The sequence below is a fragment of the Stegostoma tigrinum genome, chromosome 1, assembly GCF_030684315.1.
Source record: "Stegostoma tigrinum isolate sSteTig4 chromosome 1, sSteTig4.hap1, whole genome shotgun sequence".
NCBI classification, from domain to species: domain Eukaryota; kingdom Metazoa; phylum Chordata; class Chondrichthyes; order Orectolobiformes; family Stegostomatidae; genus Stegostoma; species Stegostoma tigrinum.
In genome coordinates, this window is record NC_081354.1 from 102,942,649 (window position 1) to 102,968,697 (window position 26,049).

Here is a 26,049-nt window from a genome sequence, read left to right on the forward strand (position 1 = left end):
ACAGGCCAGCAATAAAATCACCAGGCCATCATCTCCCCATTAATAGCACGTTATCAAATGCTTCAATGGTGAGTGACCAAGTGACACAAACGTTCACCAATGATAATGAATGTAGGAGCCTCCTCTGGTTCTCTGACTCACAAACCTTGCTCAAGTGCCTCTCTGCTACCCATGTATATTTGAAATCCAAAGGAAAGAAAAAAATCATTTACTCTCTGTCCAGTTACATCGCCTAAGTCTTTTATAACTTTCTATTTTAGGATAGTGGGGGAAAATTGGGTGGCAGAGGATCTCTGCTTGCAACAGCTACAGGCACAGTAAAAATATCAATGGAGGGACCACATGGAACCTCTTCTCTCATTTTATCTGTGGTTATTCCAATCGAGTAACTATTGGCTGTGACTCCTGAAAGAATAGGCATTTGACTTCGCAGCAGAAAAGATAGGATGACTGACTACAAGTACAGAGCAATTTTATAGAGGTGTGCAATACATGTTAATTAGATCACTAGTTGTTAATTGGAGTGATTCTACTGAATGGAACAGAACAATTTACACTTATTGCAACAATCTGACATAAATCAGGATTAGTTATTACTTTGGTTAGACACTCAGCAGGCGACTCTTATATTTTTCATGTTATTCCAGTCATTCGGTTTGTCTCCAGCACCACCCTATTTTTAATTTTTTGTAATTATCTCTCTGCCTCAATTAATTGGATTATAGGTCATTTCTTTGCTTGCTATTCAGCGGTTGCCACTTTACTCACACTGTCTAACACTTCAGATCACCTGCAGCGACTTATTATTCGAGACTCCACCCATACCATTTGATCTAGCGAGTTTTGAGAAGATTTGTAGCTCAGGTTGAGGTTCTGGATGTAAGTTTGCTCGCTGAGCTGGAAGGTTTGTTTTCATACGTTTCGTCACCATTCTAGGTACCATCATCAGTGAGCCGCGGGACATAATACCAGCGCTTCACCGGAGGCTCACTGATGACGTTACCGAGAATGGTGACGAAACGTCTGAAAACGAACCTTCCAGCTCAGCGAGCAAACTTACATCCAGAACCATTTGATCTCTCTGCTCATAAATTCTGTGTTCTGTGTGTTTCTCTCTCACTTCACCTGACAAAGGGGCTATGGTGCGAAAGCTTCTGATTTAAAATAAACCTGTTGGACAATAACCTGGTATTGTATGATTTCTGAATAAATCGTGTAGAACATAGAACAGTACAGCACAATACAGGGCCTTCGACCCATGATATTGTGTTGAACATATACACTAATCCTAAGGTCTATCTAACCTCCACCTCTACCTTTATACTGTCATCCATATGCCTGTCTAATAGCCACTTAAATGCCCCTAATGAGGCCGACTCCACGACCCTCTCCAGCAATGCATTCCACACCCCTACCACTCTCTGAGTAGACACCCTACCTCTGACGTCTGTCCTATATCTACCACCACTCACTTTAAAACTATGCCCCCTCATAATAGTTACCTCCAGCCTAGGAAAATGTCTCTGGCTGTCCACTCTATCTATACCTCAGATCATTTTGTATGCCTCTATCAAGCCACTTCTCATCCTTCGTCGTTCTAAAGAGAAAAGCCCTACCCTCTCAACCTTTCCTCGTATGACCTTCCCTGCATTCCAGGCAACATCCTGGTAAATCTCCTCTGCACCTTTTCTAACAATTCCACATCTTTCCTGTAATGAGGCGACCACAACTGGACACAATACTCCAGATGTGGCCGAACCAGACTTTTGTACAGCTGGAGCATAACTTCACGGCTCTTGAAATCAACCTCTCCGTTAGTGAAAGCTAACACACAATATTGTTTCTTACCAACTCTATCCACCTGGGTGGCAGCTTTCAGGGGACTGTGGACATGAACCCCCAGATCCCTCTGCTCCTCCACACTGCCAAGAACCTTTCGGTTAACCCTGTATTCTGCTTCCAAGTTTGTCCTTCCAGGATGAATCACCTCACACTTTTCAGTGTTAAACTCCAGTGTTAAACTGTACCACTTACAGTTCTGGTCGCCACATTACCGAAAGGATGTGGATACTTTGGAGAGGGTGCAGAGCAGGTTCACCAGGATGTTGTCTGGTATGGAGGGCACTAGCTAGGAAGAGAGGTTGAGTAGATTAGGATTATTTACATTAGAAAGATGGAGGTTGAGGGGGGACCTGATTGAGGTCTACAAAATCATGAGAGGTATAGACAGGGTGGATAGCAAGAAGCTTTTTCCCAGGCTGGGGGGCTCAATTTCTAGGGGTCATGATTTCAAGGTGAGAGGGAAAAGTTTAAGGGAGATATGCGTGGAAAGGTCTTTACGCAGAGGGTGGTGGGTGACTGGAACGCGTTGCCAGCGGAGGTGGTAGAGGTGGGCACGATAGTGTCATTTAAGAGGTGTCCAGTCAGATGCATGAATGGGCAGGGAGCAGAGGGATACGGATTGTTGGAAAGTAGGCAACAGGTTTAGATAGAGGATCTGGATCGACGCAGGCTTGGAGGGCCGAAGGGCCTGTTCCTGTGCTGTAATTTTCTTTGTTATTTGTGGTTCTTTGTTCCATCTGCCACTTCTCAGCCCAGCTCTGTACCCTTTGTAACCTAGAACAACCTCTGCACTATCCACAATTTGACCCACCTTCATATCGTTAGCAAGTAGGTATGATACTTGCTAAGAACATCAATACTTCGTAATGGCAGTGCCATTGCTGAACTAAAAGACAAGGTCTTTTGAAATAAAACAACAAACCACTTTGATTAATCAAAGTTAATCACAGTTGAAAAGTTAAATGTGGACCAGCAGAAAAGTAACCAAAAATACAAATCTTCATCTGTACCCGGGATAACAAAGTGTGAAGCTGGATGAACACAGCAGGCCAAGCAGCATCTCAGGAGCACAAAAGCTGACGTTTCGGGCCTAGACCCTGATGAAGGGTCTAGGCCCGAAACGTTAGCTTTTGTGCTCCTGAGATGCTGCTTGGCCTGCTGTGTTCATCCAGCTTCACACTCTGTTATCTTGGATTCTCCAGCATCTGCAGTTCCCATTATCTGTCATCTGCACCTGGTTTGTGTTCTTGGTGACGTACAACAGTGAAGTATATTCAAGTTATGCAAATCAAGAGAAGTGTCTGGATAGCCCTTCCAGATCTGCTACATGAGGTGAACACAGAAACATAGAAGATAGGAGCAGGAGGAGGCCATTCAGGCCTTCAAGCCTGCTCTGCCATTCTTCATGATCATGGTTGATCATTCAGATAAATTGTCTAATCCTGCTTTCTCCCATAACCTTTGATCCAATTTTCCCCAAGTGCTATACTAGTCACCTCATGAACACATTCAATGTTTTGACATCAACTACTTCCTGTGGCAATGAATTCCATAGGCTCACCACTGGTTGGGTGAAGAAATGTCTCCTCATCTCCGTCCTAAATCAGCTAGCCTGCATCCTCATACTGTGACCCCTGGTCTTGGACACACCTGCCTTTGGGAACACCTTCCCTGCATCTATCCTGTCCAGTCGTCTTAGAATTTTATAAGTCTCAATAAGAACCACCCCCCCCTCATTTGTCTGAACTCTAGCGAAAACAATCCCAATCTAGTCAATCTCTCCTTAGGCCTGCATTCCCGGAATCAGCCTGGTAAACCTTCACTGCACTCCCTTGAGAGCAAAAGCATTTCATCTCAAGATGGAGTTCTGAATATCAAATTGTACCTGTGTGCAAAGATGCCCAGCACATTTGCCTAATTAAGCCAGTGGTAACTGTTGCCTAGTCATGTGAGCCAAATGGATAACAGGCACTTTGCCAAAGACAAACTCTACGGTGAGTTTGCTATCAGAATGAAGCCAACCAATTGCCTGTATCTGTGGTATAAGGTCATTTGAAAGTAAGGCTTTAAGTTGATCAGGATCAGAGCTAATGCATGGAATGCCTTCACTGCTGGAGTGCCTGGAAATCATCACTCAGAAGGGCATGGAAACTGCATTAGATAAAAGGAATAACCTAATGATGGAAAAGAGAGTCCGATGGAAGGGAAAAACAGCAATCAACGCCAAGCCAACACTATTCATCAGTGTCAGCTCCGGGAAGAACTGTCATTCATAAATCACCTTCTACAGCTACAACAGACAATTTGTAATCCACAAACGACAACACCTTGGTCAAAGTCCATCATCTCCTGAGATAGATTGATATCATCACAAAATCGCAACAAACTGTTCTAAACCTGAAATACATTGACATTGGGACAGGAAGAAATCCTTGGGTGACTAAGTCAATGGAAAATAACTTGAGAATGCACTTGTCAAGGTTTTCCAAATTGCCTCTATAGGTATATTGTGGTATTTGTCATCTTTATCAGTATGTAAAGGTTGTTTTGAAGTAATAATTCTCCAAACAATGCCACTAAGCTCACCATATCTTTGCTCCTTCTCATTATCAGTGTTATCGGAAACACCAACATGCAGTACCTGCAGAAGACCCACTGTTCTTAGAAAACAAGAAATTTCATTTGGCATATATAGCAAAACCACAACTATATTTAGTCAGGCATAGTTACTTGGATCTTAGAACGATGATACAAATACATCGGTTTCTTCCAAAAGTTGGAGTAGAATTCCTTGTTTTCACTTATGGATTGCGTGACCTCAGCAGCATGGCTGGAGCCAGTGTTAATATAAACATTAATGCTTTCAGAAGAATTACGTAAGAGAACAACTCTAATTAGCCAACACCAACCTTGTATACAACTCAATCACATGCAGAAGGGATAGTTCATGATTATTTTTCTATAACAGTATTCTGGCTATAAATCCCTGAAAAAGGTCCACACAGCAGAGTCTGAAGGCACAAAAAAATAGAAGTTATACATTAACAGAAAGAAGACAGAAAATATGCATTGTAAGAAACAGTCCCAGCAAACTAAGCAGGGAGATTTTGATCTTCATTGTGTTGTGTGTCATTATCACATGTTAAATGGGAAAGACTTCGAGCTGATTTAGCAACTCAAAACAAAGCATTCATGGATTCTTTGGTCTGTCAACAATAGAATTTTGTTCAACCACAGCCTGCAACTTTATGGCCTACCACATATGTCCAAAGATATTCAGGTTGATGAATTGATCAAAAATGTTCAGGTTGTGGGGAATGGCTATGCTAACTTTCCCCACAGATTCCAGAGATGTGCAGGTGGGTCGATTAGCCATGCGAAATGCGAAGAACAGGGATAGGGTAGGTGCTGAGTCTGGATGGGATGACCTCCGGAGTGTTGGTGTAGACTTGAAGAGATGAATGACCTCTTCTCACACGGTGGGGATGCATCATCTTATATCATCAAATCTATCATTAAAATGAGGCTGGCTGATAAACAACTTTAGAGCAAGGAAAAGTGCAATAGGTCATGACAAGCATACCACAAAATGCGATGTCAAGTGAAGTTACAAAACAGGACTACTCGTGTGTTAGGCAATAGAAGCAGGTTTTAACAGATAGGGCTATGAAAGACTTCATCCAAAAGCTCTCGCTTACAGGAGGCATGTGGCTGGCATTGGTGTTCCTGCTGCTATTTCACCCAGGCCCCCCAACTAGGCCTGGGAATATCAGGTTTAACCTGGTGCAAAGTCTTCTCCCCATCGATAACTCTGTTGGAGCAACCCCTGTCGTTGTGTGTGGGGTGGTCCTATGATTGAACAGGAACTGGAACAGTATGCTTCTTCAATGTTTGGACCACTCTTTCCACAAGACCATTGGACAATAGATGGTATGGAGCTGTCCTTATGTGCTAAAAGCTATTTGACTTTCTGAAATATTTCAATTTCCTTTGGTGAACGATATCCCATTGTCCATGACAAATACTTTTGGGAGTCCATGTATTGTGAATGATGCTCACAGCTTCTCAATCATCATCCCTGTGTTTGCTGAATGAACTTTATGCACGTCCAACCACTTTGAATGGTCATCCGCACAAAGACCAGGAACATTGAGCCCATGAAAAGATTGGCATAGTCGACATGTAACTGATTCAAAGGTTTTCGTGGCCATTTCCACAGATGTGGGGGCACAGCTGGTGGCAACTTTTGTCCTTGTTGGCATTCTGGGCACAGTCCCACTAATGTAACCTTGTTGACATCCAACCCTGGCCACCAGACAGAGCTTCTTGCCAGCATCTTCAGCTTGGACAGCCCTGGTCGAGATCAGCCTGTATCTGGCAGTGACCTTTACTCGGGACAGTCACCCTCACTCCCCACACCAATACGCCATTCTCTACAGTGATCTGGTCTCGCCAGGCTCAGAAAGGCTTCGTTCTGGTTTGCAATGGCCCTTCTGTTTCCCCATTACCACCAGCTGTTTTAGCTTCACGAGAACCAGATCTTTTTGTGTCCATAGTCAGATATTGTCAGCAGTAACTGGAAGGGTGTCCAGGAGCAAAATAGACTTTTCCAGGGAGGCACCGCCGGTGAAGTATCTGCCAATAGGAAGCAACTCAAGACATCCACATTAGCCACTTGGCTTCCTGGACGGTGCTCTAACTAGTCCATGCACACACTGAGAATGAGGGCCCATCGCTACATTCTGCTGGAAGCCACGGGAGGCACCACTTTGTCTTTCTTCAGTAACCCTAGCAGAGGTTTATGATCTGTTACTGTGACGTATTCCAATGCATAAATGTACTGGTGGAACTTCCTCAAAGATGACTGTCAAACCTTCTATCTCTGCCTGAGCATATTTGCGTTTGGCATCAGCCAAATTCCAAAAGGCTATTGGGCTTTTGGACATTCCTCTCCAGTGGGCTACTGGTGAGCCAACACTACTCCAATACTCTATGGGGAGGCATTGCATGTCAGCCCTACCTCTTACTTTGGATCATACCAATCCAACACCTTAGATGACTATAGCTGCCTTTTCACTTCCCTAAAGTCTACTTCTTGACTACATGACCATTTCCAAGGCTAACCCTTTTTCAATATCAGGTGTAAGGGTGCCAAGATGGAGGCCAGGTTATGTGTGAATTTTCTGTAATAATTCACTAACCCAAGGAATGACCTAAGCTCTGGTATAGATGTGGGAGCAGGGGCTCCTTTAATTGCCCTCACTTCCAATGGGTGTAACCAGGTTTTGCCAACTCTGTCACCCAAGAAGATCACTTTAGGGACCTGGAACAAACATTTTTTTTTCCCTTCTAAGGCATCGCCTGCCTGTGAGAAATGTTTAAGCACTACGCTCAAATTTTTAAAGTGCCCTTTATTGGTCTTCCCAGCTATTAGTATGCCGTCAAGATAAATGGCAACCTGGAGTAGCCCTTGTAAAATGTTCTTCATGTTCAGTTGGAAGAGGGCACAGGCTGATGGTACCCCAAATGGCAGACTTATATATTGTTATAAGCCCTTTTGGGTGTTAATTGTAGTGTGCTTCTGGGGATCCTCATGTAGCCACAATTATTGGTAGTTGTAGCTCATGTCCAGCTTCATAAAGGATAGACCCCTCTCCCTGCTAACTTTGTTGTCTCAACTCCACATACCGGCAACAACTACAATGTCCTGCCAGCCTAGGTCCTGAATAACTCTTCAGCCACTTGGCTGAGGCTTGGCTTTGTTATGGGGCTCTGCTGTCGGCTGGCCTAGGGGCCCCCTGCTCAGCATATGTCCCGCGTGAGGCTCTGCGAGTGCTTACACTTAAGTGGTGTTCCCCAAGCTCAGTCAGACAGGTGAGGGAGTCCACTTCCATGGAGATGCCCTGGAGCTCCCATGTTCCACTTGGTGCATTTTCTAATGATAAAGCCATTTGTAGAGCTTCAGGCACTTCTGCGTGGCTATGTCATCAATCCTACATACCAAACAGTCTCTCAGCATCTCATGACAGGGCAACTCAGAATCATGCCTCTGCCAGATGTCTTAACTTCATCAAAAATCCCAATACAGATTACCCCGGTCCTCTAACATCTGAATAAATCCAATGGCATCTCAGAATTAGAGGAGGTTTGGGGTCATGATATTCTCTAACAAGCGTCGTCAATTCTAGGAAGATTTTAGTGTCTGGTGCCTCTGGGAAAGCTCAGACCTTTATAACTGAGAATGCTGTGGATCCACAAGCATTCAGAAAGGTTATTCATTGCTTCTCATCTGCCCTCATGTCATTTGTCTTGAAAATAATTGCATTCTTTCTACATATTGGGCCCAGTATTCAACAGTAGGATCAAATGAGGCAAGCTTCCCAAATAAAGGCATGATACCAGAACTGCTTTCCCCAACACCAAGAAGACTGTAGCAAGTGAGGGTTCTTCAGGCACAGCCTGTTTTCTCTTATTGCCCCTGTAATAATTGCAGAGAGGCCAGTATCCCGTCACCAATTCACCTTTTATTTACTTGCGCACAGGACACTGGCTGTGGCCAGTCAGCTCGGAGCCAGTCGCTAAACTGAGGAGATTCCTATTTCCTGGTTATGTTGGTCAGCCAGGAATTTCCTGATTGGTCCAGTTTAACAACCCCAATCAATGACCTCATGGTCCAGGAGGTCAACCTGGCTCCAATCGCTACAATTTGTAACTATCTTTAACCTGAAGTATTGAGTGGATGATTAACATTGGCTTCCTCCTAAGGACCCCAACATCACAGACTTCAGCCTTCAGCCAATTCCATGTGATATCAGGAAAAAAACTAAAGATAGTAGATACTGCAAATGGTCTGGGCCCTGACACTATCCCAGCAATAGTACTAAAGACTTGTTTTGCCATACTTGTTATATCCCTAACCGAGCTGTTCCAACATAGTTACAACACTGGCAGCTACATGAAAATGTGGAAAATTGCCCAGCTGTCATGTACGTAAAACAGGCAATGTGACGCTATTACTTCTTTATCAGTCTATTCTCAATCATTAGCACAGTGACAGAAGGGGTGATAGACGATGACATCAAGCAAGAAATGAAAGAAAAATGAACTGCTCATTGATACTTAATTTGGTTTTGGAGTTCTGAGGAAGGTCACCGGACCTGAAAAGTTAACTCTGATTTTTCATTCTCGGATGCTGCCAGGCCTGCTGAACTTTTCCAAACACATCTGCTTTTGTTCCAGCTTGTTTTCATTATGGCTGAATTTCAGAGGAGAGGTAACTGTCCTTGGCATCAATGCAGCATTTATCCAGGTATGGACTCAAGGAGCTCTAGCAAAACTGGAGCAAATGGGGAAGTGTAGATAACAGTGTGAAACTTAGGCTCCAATACATTTGGATACAGGCATCATCTGTATACAGTGGTTCAATGACAGAGGATAAGATGATCTTGGAACTGGCGCCCATAGATGGTTGAAATTGAACACCTACCTGCTTATCCCAGGAGGCTGCTTGCTTTGAGTGAGGTGGATGATTGAGTAGAAAGTTGGAGTGATGTCATTGGTGTGGACTTGATGGGCCAAATGGCCTGCTTGCACACTTTGTTGATTAGGGATTCTTTGATTCTATGATATACCACAGAATATCAAACAATTCCCAGTCTGATGCTCGTTGGACAATAAGATGTTCCTTCTTCTTACTTTCAAAGCCAGCGGTGAGATGGACACGTACCACTAGGGCAATATAATTGGAATAGATGGAGTATGGAATTCCAAAAACAAAAGCTTCCTGCTGTTGACAAAATGTCCAGAACAGCCTTATTGTAACTAATGCCTTTTTCACTCTGACAGAGGTGTACAAGGCTTTGCTTTGTTCTAAGCACATACACCTGCTTATTTACATCATCCACTGAGCAAGGATGTGTATCAATCACAACATGCATGGACTGCCACCTAATCCGCTCTATCATCAATGTAAGTAGTAATAGCAGCAGGAACAATGCTGCAGCAAAATCAACCAAGTGGCATTTGGTGAACCTGATAAGAGAGTTCTATTCACTGCCAACCTGACAAGTTCTGGTGCTACAGAGATTCAGAATGCACACAATGCCTGCTCTGATCTCAAAGACTCCATGATCAGCACCTGCGAACAGATATTCTGTCACTCCTACAGAAACATCAAGACTGTGTCAATGAGGATGACCAGGAAATCCAGTAGCTGATAAATTGCAAGCTCAAGACATTTCTGAACTGAAAATAGCATGTCGTATTGAAGATTAGCTGTTACCTATGATATATGTTATGTATTTAGTGCAGTCAAATCTACCCTCGGTTCATGCACCAAAGGCTCCACACTATGGTGACAAAGAACCGCGAGATGCCCATTAAGGAAAGGGAGCAGTCAGCAACAGCAGAAAGAACAGGGACTCTATCTTCAACAAGTATGCTTGACTCCATCTCATTGCAATCTCAGAGCAAATCTAACCTGGCGTAAGATAAAAGTAAAAGCTATTCAACAGCTAACGAGCAGCAAAGCATAAGCAGCAGTTGGAGTCCCCACTGAAACATTATGATACATTGAAGAAGAACTACTAACAGGGTTGCATGACCTCATTTCCCTTATCTGGAAGGAGGAGAGCATGGCAGTTGATCTCAGAGATGACATAATTGTGACGATCTTCAAAAAATGTGTCAGGTCCAATTGTAGCAACTACAGAGGATTTTCCCTGGTGTCAGTCAAGGAAGGTTCATCTGTTTAAACAGTGAACCCTAGTTGCAGATTTTACCGTAAGGGGAAACATAATCTCTGCAACTACTACAGAAGGTCTTGACATGCTTCAATCAAGTCACTGCTCATTTTTCTAAACTCCAGCAGATACAAATCTAGCTTCTCATTCCTTCCTCAGAAGACAACCTGTCCATTCCAGCTATTAGTCTAGTAACCCTCTGAACTGCCTCAATACATTTACATTCTTCCTTAAATAAGGTGTTCAATACTGTACACAGTACTCCAGATGTGGTCTCATCAGTGTCTGATTTAACTGAATCATAACCTCTTCAGAATTCAATTCCTCTTCCAATAAATGATAACATTCTTCTGGCTTCCCTGCTTACTTACTGTATCTGCATTCAAGCTTTTTGCATTTTATGCAGAAGGACAGTTGGATGTCAGAGCATTGTCCTTCAACATTTAGATAATATGCTTATTTTTATTCTATCTGCATAGTTTTGCATCTTCCCACATTATGGTCCATTTGCCATGCCTTTGCCCATTCACTAAGCATACTTTTTATGTACTTTCATAACTTCATTGCATCCTTTTCAAAACTTTCTTTCTTACCTATCTTTTGTCATCAGCATATTTGACAACTATACCTTTGGTCCCTTCATCTTAGTCATTTATACAAATTGTAAAATGGTGAGATTCCAGGAAAAATCTGTGTGGCACATCACTCGGTATATCTTGCCAACCTGAAAAAGTCATTATTATCCCTAATTTCAACTTCCGGTTTACCAGCCAATATGCTCCTCCCTTACATCATAAGGTTTTATTTATGCAATAACTTTGGATGAAGCACATCATCAAATATCTTTTGGAAATTTAATTATGGTGCATCCACTGACCACCCCTTATTCACAGTCCAAGATCCTTCCTCAAAAATCTCCAATAGAATGGTCAATCATATTTTCCTTCACAAAATCACATTAGCTCCGCAAGATTTCTTTGAACTTATCGAAGTGCCCTACTATAAATGGGCAAGGTGATGACCTAGTGATATTGTCACTCATAATCCCAAACATCAAGCAGATGTCCTTGGGCATGAATTCAACTCTGGCTATGGCAGATGACAATAAAATCTGAATTCAATAAAATTAAACTGATGGGTCTAGTGATGACCACATAATTATTGCTATAAACTCATCCATTTCACTTTAGGGAAAAATGCTGCCATTTGTTCCTGGTCTGGCCTATATGTAACTCCAGATTTACGGAAATGTGGTTGACTGGGCAGTCAGGGAGGAATAATAAATGGTTCCCTAGCCAGCAATGACTATACGCCTCAGGTCAATATTTTATATTTCTAATGTGTTTCCTACAACAGTTATTAATCTAACTAGCCTGTAGTTTCTTGTCATTTTTTTTCCAGCCAGCACCCTCTTTTAGATCAAAGGAATTATTTTGGTGCCTTCTCGTCTAATGAGACCTTTTCAGAATTTCAGGAGGTCTGGAAACTTTAACTAAATGCATGAACTATCTCATTAGTCACTTATTCTAAGATGCTAGGCTACAGACGAATCGCAAGAATAGCAGTGTGTCCAATTCATGGGTACAATGCTCTGACAGTGCAGTGTGTGAAGATGAGGTGACACATATGATTTGAATTCTTGAATACTGATTGAATAGGATTGCTGATTGATGGATGATGGAGCGCAGTGAATTGAACAAACTATTGAGCAAAGGATACAGTTGGCATGACAAACCATTGGAAAATTGAACTCATTCACTTTGGCAACTCATGTGAGATCATTGAACTTCTTCCTACACTGCATTCATATTCTTGGAACAACATTCTCATCATTGATCTACCCTACTATCTCCTACTACAGCACCCTGAACATAAATCTGAAAGGCATCTCCTGCACTTTTGTGAATTCAGGACATCTCTAACCGTACCAACAAAAGAAACAGTCCAGTGTTACTGGTTAACCTTTGTGCCCTTTCTCTTATGATGGTGAGTTCTTGTTAAATGCTCTGCAATTCCAGAAGTCACAAATCCCTCTAATATAAGAAGCTCATACTGGTTTTAAATAGTGCTCAACAGACATAATGGGCTCCCTGCTAATATTAGGTGCCAATCAATAGAAATGTGAGCGTGGACTACAATCAGCAATCTTCCAAAACAACAGACAGTACAATCTCTTCGTGCTGCCTGCCTTGCACAGCTAGTAGCTCATTACCATCCCCATGTCTTTTTAAAAATCATAACCAATCACCTCAATCTGTTCTGTTGACATTGGTTGTAGGATACTTGTCTGCCTCAAACTTCACACACTCTGCTTCTCTTCAAAGAGTGGCAATGGAGTATGTTTTACTTTCACTTGGGAGAGTAGATAGAACCTCAGTTTAATGTCTTATCCAAAACAATATCTGAGCGTTCAGAACTCAGTGAGGACAGACATGAAGTGTCAGACTGGACTCTGCACAAGCCTTTTGAGTAAATATTGAACTCACATCCTTCTAAGTCTGAGGCAAGAGGCCACTGCTAAATCAATACTGAGACCTGAGGCTTAAAAATGATAAATTGTCAATGACGTCGTGGGGGCAGGTAGTAAACTACTGAACCAACAAAGCAAAATAAATAACCTTTCCTTAGTCCACGTTTTTATGAAATTACTGAATTCAACCCACATATTGTACTAATAGAGCTACTGAATTAGTTTGTGCTCAAGCCTCAAGTCAATTAGTGGGCAGTTTACGAGCAGGTATTGCTCAGTGTGTGGAACTCACCATTAATTTCTTTTCCCTCTGCCTGACACCATATAAATGCTCATTTATTTTACTATTTACCCTAAAGCATTTTGCTTGTGTTTGTCCAGCTAAAGTGATTTTTCTCATTAGGAAATTGAAAAGACAAAAGTCACATTTTTTTTGTCTAATTGAATGAGTTCCACATAGAATTAAAAACTTATTCAATCACGTTTCTCAGTTGCCTCGTTTACCAATTCTGCACTGATGGGGGCCCTTTCAATCCCATTATTGCTCCCTTCCATCACTGTCAGTTTTATTGTACATCAAACCAATTCTTTTGATAGCTCATTAGCTACTTCAGGAGTGGTTCAATCAGAAAGCTTGACCTTTGGGCCAGCTTGCTCTCACAATAATTTGCTGCAAGTCCACTCGAGTGTAATATTCTCAAAGTTATTTTCTGTCCAGTTTCCTATTTTAGCTTGAACAAGAATAAAGAACAGTACAACACAGGAACAAGCCCTGTGGCTCTCCAAGCTTGCGCTGACACATGATGCCTTTTAAAACTAAAACCTTTTGCCTCTATGCAGTGTACATCCTTCTATTCCCTGTCTATTTGCATTCCTGTCAAGATGCCTCTTAAATGTTGCTATTGTATCTACTTCTACAACCACCTCCTCTAAGAGCAAATTCCAGACACTTACTACCCTCTGTGTAAAAAATTCGCTTCTCATTTCTCCTTTAAACAGACCCCCTTTTAACTTAATCCTATGTCCCATAGGAATTGTCATTTCTACCCTGGGAAAAGACTCTATCCATTCTACCCATGCTTCTCATAATTTTGTAAATTTCTGTCAAGCTGCCCATTATCCTTCAATATTCAACGAAAAACAAATCAAGTTTTTCCGGTCTCTCTGCATAGCTAATGCTCTCCAGCCAGACAACATCCTGGTAAACTATTTCTGTATCCTCTCCAAAGCCTACTCCAAATATGGCCTAACAAATGTTGTGTAGAGCTGCAATATGACTTGGCAATTTTATTACTCTATGCCCCGACTGATGCAGGTAAGTCTTCATATCCACCTTTTCCACTTATGTTGTCACTTTCAGGAAACTATGGACATGTATGCCTTGATCCCTTTGTCTGTTAATGCTTCTAAGAGTTCTACCAATTACTGTGTACTTGGCTCCTGCATTAGGTCTTCCAAAATGCATCACCTTGCATCTGTCCGCATTAATCTCCTTCTGCCATTTCTTTGACCAAGTCTCTAGCTGATCCACATCCTGCTGTATCCTCACTATCTACACCTTCCCCAATTTTTGTGTCATCTGCAAACTTGCTGATCAGGCCAGCAACATTCTCTTCAAAATCATTTATATGGAGTCTGAGCAGTGATCCCTGCAGAACACCAATGGCCACTGATTCCAGTAAGAGAAACCACCCTTCCACTGCTACTCTCTGTCTTCTGTGACTAATTCAGTTCTGTATCCATCTTACCAGCTCCTTGCAGATCTCATGTGACTTCAATTTTTGTGTCAGTCTGACATCAGGGACATTGTCAAAGGTCTTGTGAAAATCCAAATAGATAACAACTACTGTCCTGCTTTCAGCAATCATCTTTGTCACTTGCTGAAAAAACTCAATCGAGTTTATGATTTTCCCTGCACAAAACCATGTACCTTATCGCTAACAAATTCATTTTTTGTTTCAAATTTAAGTAAATCCTATCCCTTAGAGTCTTCTCTGATAATTTCCCTACCACTGGTGTAAGCTCACCACCCTATAATTTCCCAGAATATCCCAGTTTCCCATCTTAGACAAAGGTTATCCCCCACTCCTCTGGGATCTCCCCGTGACTAAAGTGGATACAATTGTTTTGTTCAGGTCTCTAACTCTATCAGCATTCTGGGAAAGATCCGATTGGATCCTAGGGACTTGCCTACCATAAATACTTTTCAAAACATCCCAACACCTCCTCCTTTTCTATGTTGAGATGTCCAAGGTTATCACATACTCCTTTCTAGACTCACCATCCAAGACGTCCTTCTCGTTTGTGAATACCAATGCAAATTGTTTCAAAGGGCCTCACCCACTTCCTCTGGCTCCATTCATAAATTCCCTCCTTTGCCCTTCAGTGGTCCCACTCTTTTCCTAGTTATCACCTTGCCCCTTATTCATGTGTAACACCTTGGGATTTTTCTTAATTCTATTTAACAAAAACATTTCATGGCCCCCTTCAGGTTTCCCAATTCCTTGTTTAGTTCTTTACTACTACCTTGGTATTCTGTGAAAGCTCTGCCTGTCTTCAGTTTCCTAAACTTTACATATGCCTCCTTTTTCTTTTTGCCTAGGTTGTCAATTTCTCTTGTCATCCAAGGTTCTTGAATATTACCATTATTATGTTTTGCTTACATAGGAACATGCTGATCATAAAGTCGAATCAACTGGCTTTTAAAAATACTCACATGCCAAATGTGGATTTATGCTCAAACAGGCACCCCATCAATCCACATTCGCCAATTATTACTTAATTTTGTTGTGGTTAGCTTTCCCCAGTTTAGTACTTTCACTTGAGGACTACTCTTATCTTTATCCACAATTAATTAAAACTGACAGAATTATGGTCACTGTTCCCAAAATGCTCCCCCCACTGAAACTTCAATCGCCTGGCCAGGGTAATCCCCCAATACCAGGTCTAATATGGGCCCTTCCCTATTTGTACTATTTACAGACTTTTTCAAGAAAGCTTCCTGGAAATTGAAACAAATTCCCCCTTCCCAATCTAAGCTCCCGGCACTAAATGAATCCCAGTTAACATGTGGGATGTTAAAGTGTCCCACCACAACACACGTTTGGACGTCGAGCAGTTTTTCCGCTGCCTTCGCCTCCACGCTTACTTCTTTAACTGGGAGCTCAACCCTCCCTCCACTGATCCCTTCACCCACCTCCAACACAAGTCCTCTTCCTGGGCACCTCCCCCAGGCCTCCTACAGTCCCTTGACCGCTTCATCTCCAAATGCAGTCAAGACATCAACCACCTCAACCTAACCACCCCTCTCACCCACTCCAACCTCTCCCCCACAGAACGAGCAGCCCTCCGCTCCCTCCGCTCCAACCCCAACCTCACCATCAAACCCGCAGACAAGGGTGGTGCAGTGGTCGTATGGTGCACTGACCTCTACATCACCGAGGCCAAACGCCAACTCTCCGACACCTCCTCCTACCGCCCCCTTGGTCATGATCCCACCCCTGAGCACCAAACCATCATCTCCAACACCATCCATGACCTCATCACCTCAGGGGACTTCCCACCCACAGCCTCCAACCTCATTGTTCCCCAATCCTGCACGGCCCGTTTCTATCTCCTTCCCAAAATCCACAAACCTGCCTGCCTTGGTCGACCCATTGTCTCAGCCTGTTCCTGCCACACCGAACTCATCTCCACATAACTGGACTCCATTTTCTCCCCTTTCATCCAGGAACTCCCAACTACATCTGTGACACCACCCACACCCTCCACCTCTTCCAGGACTTCCAATTCCCTGGCTCCCAACACCTCATTTTCACCATGGATGTCCAGTCCCTATACACCTGTATTCCTCATGCGAATGGCCTCAACGCCCTCCGCTTCTTCCTGTACTGCAGGCCCGACCAATCCCCCTCCACCGACACTCTCATCCGCCTAGCCGACCTCGTCCTTATCCTCAACAACTTCTCTTTCGAATCCTCCCACTTCCTACAGACAAATGGGGTGGCCATGGGCACCCGCATGGCCCCAAGCTATGCCTGCCTCTTTGTAGGTTACGTGGAACAGTCCCTCTTCCGCACCTACACAGGCCCCAAACCCCACATCTTCCTCTGTTACATTGATGACTGTATCGGCGCCGCCTCTTGCTCCCCAGAGGAGCTCGAACAGTTCATCCACTTCACCAACACCTTCCACCCCAACCTCAACTTCACCTGGGCCATCTCCCACACATCCCTCACCTTCCTGGACCTCTAAGTCTCCATCTCAGGCCACCAGCTAGAAACTGATGTCCATTTCAAGCCCACTGATTCCCACAGCTACCTAGAATACACCTCCTCCCACCCACCCTCCAGCAAAAATTCCATCCCCTATTCCCAATTCCTCCGCCTCCGCTGCATCTGCTCCCAGGATGAGGCATTCCACTCCCACACATTCCAGATGTCCACGTTTTTCAAGGGCAGCAACATTCCCCCCGTAGTTGTCGAGAACGCCCTTGACTGCATCTCCTGCAGTTCCTGCAACACATCCCTCACACCCCACGCCCGCCACAACCGCCCCAAGAGGATCCCCCTCGTTCTCACACACCACCCCACCAACCTCCGGATGTAAGGCATCATCCTCTGACACTTCTGCCATCTATAATCCGACCCCACCACCCAAGACATTTTTCCATCCCCACCCTGGTCTGCCTTCCGAAGAGACCACTTTCTCCGCGACTCCATCATCCGCTCCACAATCCCCTCCAACCCCACCACACCCAGTACCTTCCCCTGCAACCACAGGAAATGCTACACTTGCCGCCACACCTCCTCCCTCACCCCTATCCCAGGCCCCAAGATGACCTTCCATATTAGGCAGATGTTCACCTGCATATCTGCCAATGTGGCATATTGTATCCATTGTACCCGGTGTGGCTTCCTCTACATTGGGGAAACCAAGCGGAGTCTTGGGGACCGCTTTGCAGAACACCTCCGCTCGGTTTGCAACAAATAACTGTACCTCCTAGTCGCGAACCATTTTAACTCCCCCTCCCATTCCTCAGATGACATGTCCATCATGGGTCTCCTGCAGTGCCACAATGATGCCACCCGAAGGTTGCAGGAACAGCAACTCATATTCCACTTGGGAAGCCTGCAGCCCAATGGTATCAATGTGGACTTCACCAGCTTCAAAATCTCCCCTTCCCCCACTGCATCCGAAAACCAGCCAAGTTCATTCCCTCCCCCCACTGCATCCCAAAACCAGCCCAGCCTGTATCTGCTTCCCTAACCTGTTCTTCCTCTCACCAATCCCTTCCTCCCACCTCAAGCCGCACCTCCATTTCCTACCTATCACCTCATCCCACCTCCTTGACCTGTCCTTCTTCCCTGGACTGACCTATCCCCTCCCTACCTCCTCAACTATACTCTCCACTCTACCTATCTACTTTTCTCTCCATCTTCGGTCCGCCTCCCCCTCTCTCCCTATTTATTCCAGAACCCTCTCCCCATCCCCCTTTCTGATGAAGGGTCTAGGCCCGAAACGTCAGCTTTTGTGCTCCTAAGATGCTGCTTGGCCTGTTGTGTTCATCCAGCTCCACAGTTTGTTATCTCGGATTCTCCAGCATCTGCAGTTCACATTATCACTCACACAACAAACAACCCTGTTGTTTTTACATTTTTCTATGATCTGTCCACATGGCTGTTCCTCTAGTGCACACTGGCCTTTGGGAAGCCTGTGGTGCAACCCCATCAAAATAATTACACCATTCAAATTCCCAAACTCTACCTATATGGTCTTGTGGGACCAGCCCTCCTAGGTGAACTCTTTTGTGATATTATCACTTATATGAAGTGCAACTCCCCCAATCCTTTTACATCCCTCTCTAGCTCTCCTGAGATAGTAGCTCTCGGTCTTGTCCCTCTCTCAACCAAGTCTCTGTAAAGCCACAACATCACAGTTACCTGTTTTAATCCAAGTTCTAAATTCATCTGCCTTACCTGTCATACTCCTCACAATACAACAAATACACCTCAAACCACCATGTACTGCTATGTTCAGTAACCTCCCTCTGTCTGTTCCTCCCCTTAGTCTTAATGGGGGGAAGGGAGGCGGTGAACTAGTGGTATTATCGCTGGACTGTTCATCCAAAGACCCAGACAACATTCTGGGGGCCCAGGTTTGAATCCTGCCATGGCAGTTGATAGAATTTGAATTCAATAAATATCTGGAATTAAGAACTGAATGATGACTATGAATCCATTGTTGATTGTCGGGAAAAACCCATCTGGTTCACTAATGTCCTTTAGGGATGGAAACTGCCATCCTTCCTGGTCTGGCCGACATGTGACTCCAGACCTGTAGCAATGTAGATCTGTGTAAAAAAAACTTGCCTCTCATTTCTCCTTTAAACTGACCCCCTTTTAACTTAATCCTATGTCCTAGAATTGTCATTTCTACCCTGGGAAAAAACTCCAACTATCCATTCTACCCATGCTTCTCATAATTTTGTAAATTTCTATCAAGCTGCCCATTATCCTTCAATATTCAACTGAGAACAAATCAATTGGACAATTGGGAATGGGCAATAAATGCTGCCTGGTCAACGACACCCTCATCCCATGAATGACAAAAGTTTAAAGACTGGCCTTAGCCTCTGACTCCTCTTTGGTCATTCCACTTGCTCACCTACTGCTCTGATACCCACCCCACTGCTACTCTTGTTTAAACCTCCTGAGTGACACCAGTAAACCTCCCTGCTAGGATATTGGTGTCCCTCTAGTTTCGGTGCACTCTCTCTTTCTCATACATGTCCCACCTGCCCTGGGCAACATCCCAATGATCCATATACCTGAAACCATCCTTCCTACACCAGCCATTGACCACGTTTTCAACTGTACTATCTATTCCTAACCTCACTGGCAGATTGCATAGAAAGGAATCCCTTGATTATAACCCTACAGGCCTTAATTTTCAAATTCCTACCTAATTCCCTTGGCAGGAACTTTTCTCTTTTGTGCCTGTGCCATTAGTATCAAAATATATCACAATCTCTGGCTGCTCACCCTCACCCTTTAAAATATCCTATGCCTGTTCAGAGACGTTCTTGACCCTGGCCCCAGGGTGGTAACGCACCATCCTGGGGTCTTGCTTATTATCACAGAAATGCCTACCTGTGCCCTTTACTATACAGCCTCCTTTTACTACTGCTCACCTATATTTCAACCCTCCCAGCTGTACAACAGTGCCAGCTGTGGTGCTACTGATCTGGTTACTGCTGTTGTTTTCCCCTGAAAGGCCATTCACCACTATCCAAAACTGTATACCTGTACGAGAGGAGGCTCCTGCACTGCCTGCCCATACGTTCTTGCCTTAGTGCTCACCCAACTTTTCTCTATCCTTACTGGTGGTGTGACCAGATCAATTAACATGCCATGATGTTCTCAGTCTCATGGATGCTCCATAGTGAGTCCATCCACAGCTCCAGGCAAATCAGGAGCTGCAGCTGAACACCTTCCTGTATATACCACAATGGAGACTGGAAGTGTCTCTTGATTTCTCACATATTGCAGGAGGACCATTCCAAGGGGTCCAGTTTTCCTGCTATTTCCAAACATATTCACAAAATCAATCTTATCAATGACAGAAAACAGGACAGGAACTGATGACACAAACTTGCCCACTTGTCACAAAGCTCACTGCTCTCCTTCCCATTCTCTATTTCTACCAGGCTGCAACAACTAAAAGTAAGTACTTTGTCTCTTCCCAGACATTATTTTCTGTCTGCAAACCTAGTGCCTGAGCAGAAAAGTCTGGATCATTTTTTGAATCGTGACATCACCTCTGCAACTCTTTCCCTCAATTCATCCCCAGGTTTGCTCTGACTCATCCCATTCCTCAGGTACTTATCCTGCTGACTGTGCCACTGTTCAGCGGTCATCCCCCACCACCCCACCACCCCCCACCCCTTGGCTTACTTTGAATGCAAGTTATTTTATCAAATGGCCTTTAGAACAAATTTTAGCCTTCAACTGTACTTGAAGTATGATGTGATTGAGGGAAGTGTAGATTTATTAACATATTTTAATTAATGTCTATAATGCGGTCAACATGAAACATGACATGGTCAACGTTGGCATGCAATTCACCTGCACCTCAAGTCCAGAACAGCCACCATCAAGTTTAGTTTTGTAGCACAGCAGCTCATATTGAAGCAGCAGCGATAGAATATGTGATGTTATGTCAGTTGGAGGGATGTTGGGTGGAGCGCCTGTCACATGTCAGTGGTGATCACCAACACAGGTAATTAAAATACATTAATCAATCTTAACTTCCCTAAATGATGACCTTTTAAAAAACTGTTGTCTCCTCATGAACCCACCCATTAAATCATGGCAAGAACAATTAAGAAGCAACCTTTATAGTTACTATTTGAAGGGATATCTCTTGAAATGGTAATTGTATGGATTGTTTCTGTCATTAAGTTTCTAGTTCTAGTAATCATTCATTGGTTATTTCAACACACTTTTAACATCTAGAAATCTATTGATAGCTCCCATAATCGTACTAAATAATGAACCTTACACATATTAGCATAGAGAATTCCAAAGATTTACCATCCTCTGATGAAAGAACATAGAACATAGAATATACAGCGCAGAACAGGCCCTTCGGCCCTCGATGTTGCACCGGCCTGTGAACCAATCTAAACCCCTCCCCCTACACTATCCCGTCATCATCCATATGCTTATCCAAGGACTGTTTAAATGCCCCTAACGTGGCTGAGTTAACTACATTGGCAGCAGGGCGTTCCACGCCCTTACCACCAGCACTCAACTCTAAATTCACCAGCTCTCAATTTTAAATAGCTTGACTCTTATTGGAGATGGTGTCTTCTGGTTCAGTCACAAACATCTTTCCTGCATCTATCCTGTCAAGCCCTGAAAGTGTTTTGTCCACTTCCTTTAGATTACCTCTAATTCTTCCAAGGCAGTGTTTCCTGATATCTGCATCTGTTGACAACTATGTATGCACACTAATCCAAAACACATGTACACGTGACTCCTGACACAATGCATCATCACATAGAATTTACACACAATCAGCAGCGATGATTTTTGACATGGGTTCCAAAGCAGGGAGAGGTGAGGGCCCAAGCACTCTCACGGTCTTCCTTCCCTCCTCCTCTATTTCTCCCTCCTCCCCCTTCCATACCATCACCCTCTCCCTTCTCCCCTCCAGGCTCCCCCTTTTCTCTGATCCAGGTGGTATCCCGATAAAACTGGTGAATGCACATGCACTTGTGTCGGCAAATGTAGTCTTATTTGAAAATCTAAACGCCTGGGAGGGAAAATCTCCATTTCACCAAAAAAAATACACAACTGAAGGGAAAAGAAATGACATAAAACTAAAAGAAAGAGCTTACAAAAATACCAATAAAAGAACTGGTCCTACCAAACAGGAAAGTTACAAAGACTAGCAAAAGGCAACAAAAGCAGCTGGTAAGAGCTGCTAAAAAGAATTATGAAAGGAAACTTGCAAACAACATCAATATCAACAAGAAGAAATTTTATGGTTACATAAAAGGAAAGCGAATAGTGAGGAGCAATGTTGGCCTGCTAAAGACTGAAAGTGGCGATATTGTCAATGACCACATGGGAAACGGCAGACAGAGAATAACTACTTTACTTCAACATTTACAATAGAAATGGAAGATAGATTGCTGGTGGCCCCAGTGAAATTAATAGTGGATTGGGGACAGGGAATAAATAAAATTAAACAATAAGTCAGTAATGAAGAAATTAATTTAATTAAAGAGTGACAATTCCCCCAAAGCCTGATAGTTTCTGAGGTTGTTAAAGCAAATAGGGGAGCATCTTGCAGATGCCCAAACTATAATCTGATTTTAGAGTTACCTAGATACAGAGGTTATCCCTCTGGATAAAAGAGGAAAACCAGGGACCAGCTAGCCTAACATCAGTTTTGGGGAAATTGTTGGAATCTATAATCAAGGATGGGGTAACTGATCGTCTCAAAATTTTTCACTTAATCGGGAAGATCCAGCATGTGTCCATAACAGGTAGATCATGTCTGACAAACCTCATTGCATTTTGAAGTGGTGACTAAGGTAGTGTAAAGGGAATGTCTATGGATGTTGTTTATCTGGTCTTTGAGAAGGCATTTGATAGAGTTCCACATTTGAGACTGAATTCGTGTAGAAACCTACAGGTCTGAGGGCAAATTACTGACATGCCTGGCAAAGTGATTAAGTAGCAGGCAACAGAAAGTAAGTAGGTATTCAAATTGGCAGAATGTGACCAGTGGTGTCCCATAGGGATCTTTGTAAGGCCCTAAGTTATGGATCTTATTTATTAGTGACTTGGATAATGGCATAGAAAGTCAGGCATGCACACACACACATATGTTGATAACTCAGAATTGGGTGGCACAAAAGACATTGTAGTTAATAGCATAAATTACAAAGGGATATTGATAGACTGGGTGAATGGGCAAAACTGTGGTAGATGGAGTTCAATGTAAACAAGTGTGAGGCTATCGCTTTTGCACCAATAAAGGATAGGTCAGGTACTTTCTAAATGATGTAAAATTAAGTACAATGACTGTCCAAAGAATCTTGGAGTTTCTGGTGCGTAGATCTTTAAAATGCTGGAAACAGGTACAAAAAATACTCAAGAAAACGAATGGATTGTCAGCCTCTATATCTCAAGGGCTGAAGTACAAGGATTGAGAAATTCATAATTTTCTGCATTATGTTTCATCCTGTCCACTCACATAATCACATAGCATCCTTGCATCGTCCATAACTTGCATTCCCAATTCATGTTGTCTTGTCAGTAAACTTGGAAAGTTGGTTCCCACACCCAAAACATGGATTTGATTTTGACTAGCTGGAGCCAAAGTATTGTTTCTCCCAGTACCTCAGTAGTCACAGCCTGCTGACCTGAAAATGACCCACTTATTCCTATTTACTGTTTATTGCTTGTTTACCAATTCTCAGTCATTTTCAGCATATTGTCCCAATCTCATGTGCTCTAATTATTGTGCTAACACATCTGCCCCCTTATCAAAAACATTCTGAAAATCAAATGTACCTCATCCACTGGTATCCCCTTATCTATTCTGTTTGATACATCCTCAAAAAACTAACAGATTTGTCAAAATGATTCATCTTTCCTAAATCTATTGCTGACTTTTTCCAACTTTGCCACTATATTTTAGGTGCCCTCTCTCATATCTTTTATGATCAATTCTAACAGTTTCTTAGAAGTCAATTTATTTGCCAGGTTTGGAGGATTTGAGCTTTGGGGAGGGGCTGAATAGGCTGGGGCTATTTTCCCTGGAAAGTCAGATACTGAGGGGTAACCTTATAGAGGTTTATAAAATCATGAAGGGCATGTTTAAGGTAAATAGGTCATTTTCCTGGGATAGGAGAGTCCAAAGCTAAAGGGTGTAGATTTAAGGTGAGAGAGGAAAGATATAAAAGGGATCTATGGGGCAACTTTTTCATGCAGAGGGTGGTGTGTGTATGGAGTGAGCTGCCAGAGAAAGTGATGGAGGCTGGTATGATTACAACATTTAAAGGCATCTGGATGGGTATATGAATAGTAAGGGTTTAGGGGGATTGGGGCAAATAGGGCTAGATTTATATGGGATACCTGGTCAGCCTGGATGAGTTGGAACGAAGTGTTTGTTTCTGCACTGTACATCTCTACGACTCTATCTTACCCTCTTGTAATGACTTCAAGTGACAGTAAAATCATGAGATTTCCTTTCATCTTCCTAAAGCAACCATTCCCTTCAATCAGAGATAGTAAGAGCTGCCAGTAATGGAGTCAGAGATAACACAGTGTGGAGCTGGATGAACACAGCAGGTCAGGCAGCATCAGAGGAGCAGGAAAGCTGATGTTTCAGGTCAGGACACTACTTCAGAAATCTGAAGAAGGCTTTCCTGAACATCTGTTGCTGGCCTTCTGTGTTTCTCCAGCCTGACACTGTGCTATCTCATTTCTTTCAATCATCTATTTTATTTCAATGATGTTCAATAGGAAACTCAAGCACTGAAACTGATCTCCAAGCACAGGGTACTAAGCTTCTGGTCATCAATTGAAAGGAGGAATCAGCTGTAGCATCCCTGAGGATTTTATTTCATAAATTATATTCTTTGTGCATGTATTTGTAACTACTGACAACAGAAACTCCAGATAAATTTAAATCACTAATTGCTCCAAGGAACACATCTAACAAAATAAACATTGGTGCCAACATTGTGTCTAACTATGTTGTTAACTATGAGTGCGTAGTTATTTTACATGTTCGTTTCAGCCATCAGTTCTTGCAAGAGTTTTCCACTAACTGAGAATGTCAGATATTGATTTGCTTCTGTAACTGTACATGAACAAATAAACATCCGAGATGATACAAGCAGCAATGAATCTTCAAAGAGATTTCAATAGTTGAAAAGACTGGTATTTAAGAAACAAGCCTTTTGTAACTGAAATATGCCGCAGTTAATAGGAAATCCATCAAGAATACTGTGCAAAAGAAACTTGTATGAATGCAATTAAAATTGTGCAATCATGTTTTTCAAATCAAAGTTGCATCACCAGGATGAAAACAAATTTAAGTTATTCATGGCCGAACAAATATGTTGTAAAAAGCCGCTTACAACAAAATGTTACTCATTAGTATTAATCCACCACCTGAGTTTGATACAAGAGGCAAAACAACAAATACATCACGAAGCAGAAAGCAGGTCTTAAACCAGAAGGGCTAATTTTATCTCCCATTAGGAAGCTAGTAAGTACAGATGACAATGTGTAAAGATGTCTTAATAAATATAAAGCAGAAGTTAATTACTGGCCCTTATTTGAATGATGTCAATTATTTACATGCCCAATCTGGGTAGCGGACAGGCGAGGTGTATTCTTAACATGGGGGGCCCAGTTGAGTAGACCTACCCCACCCAATCTTAAGAAGGAAATATTTTTGACATACCTC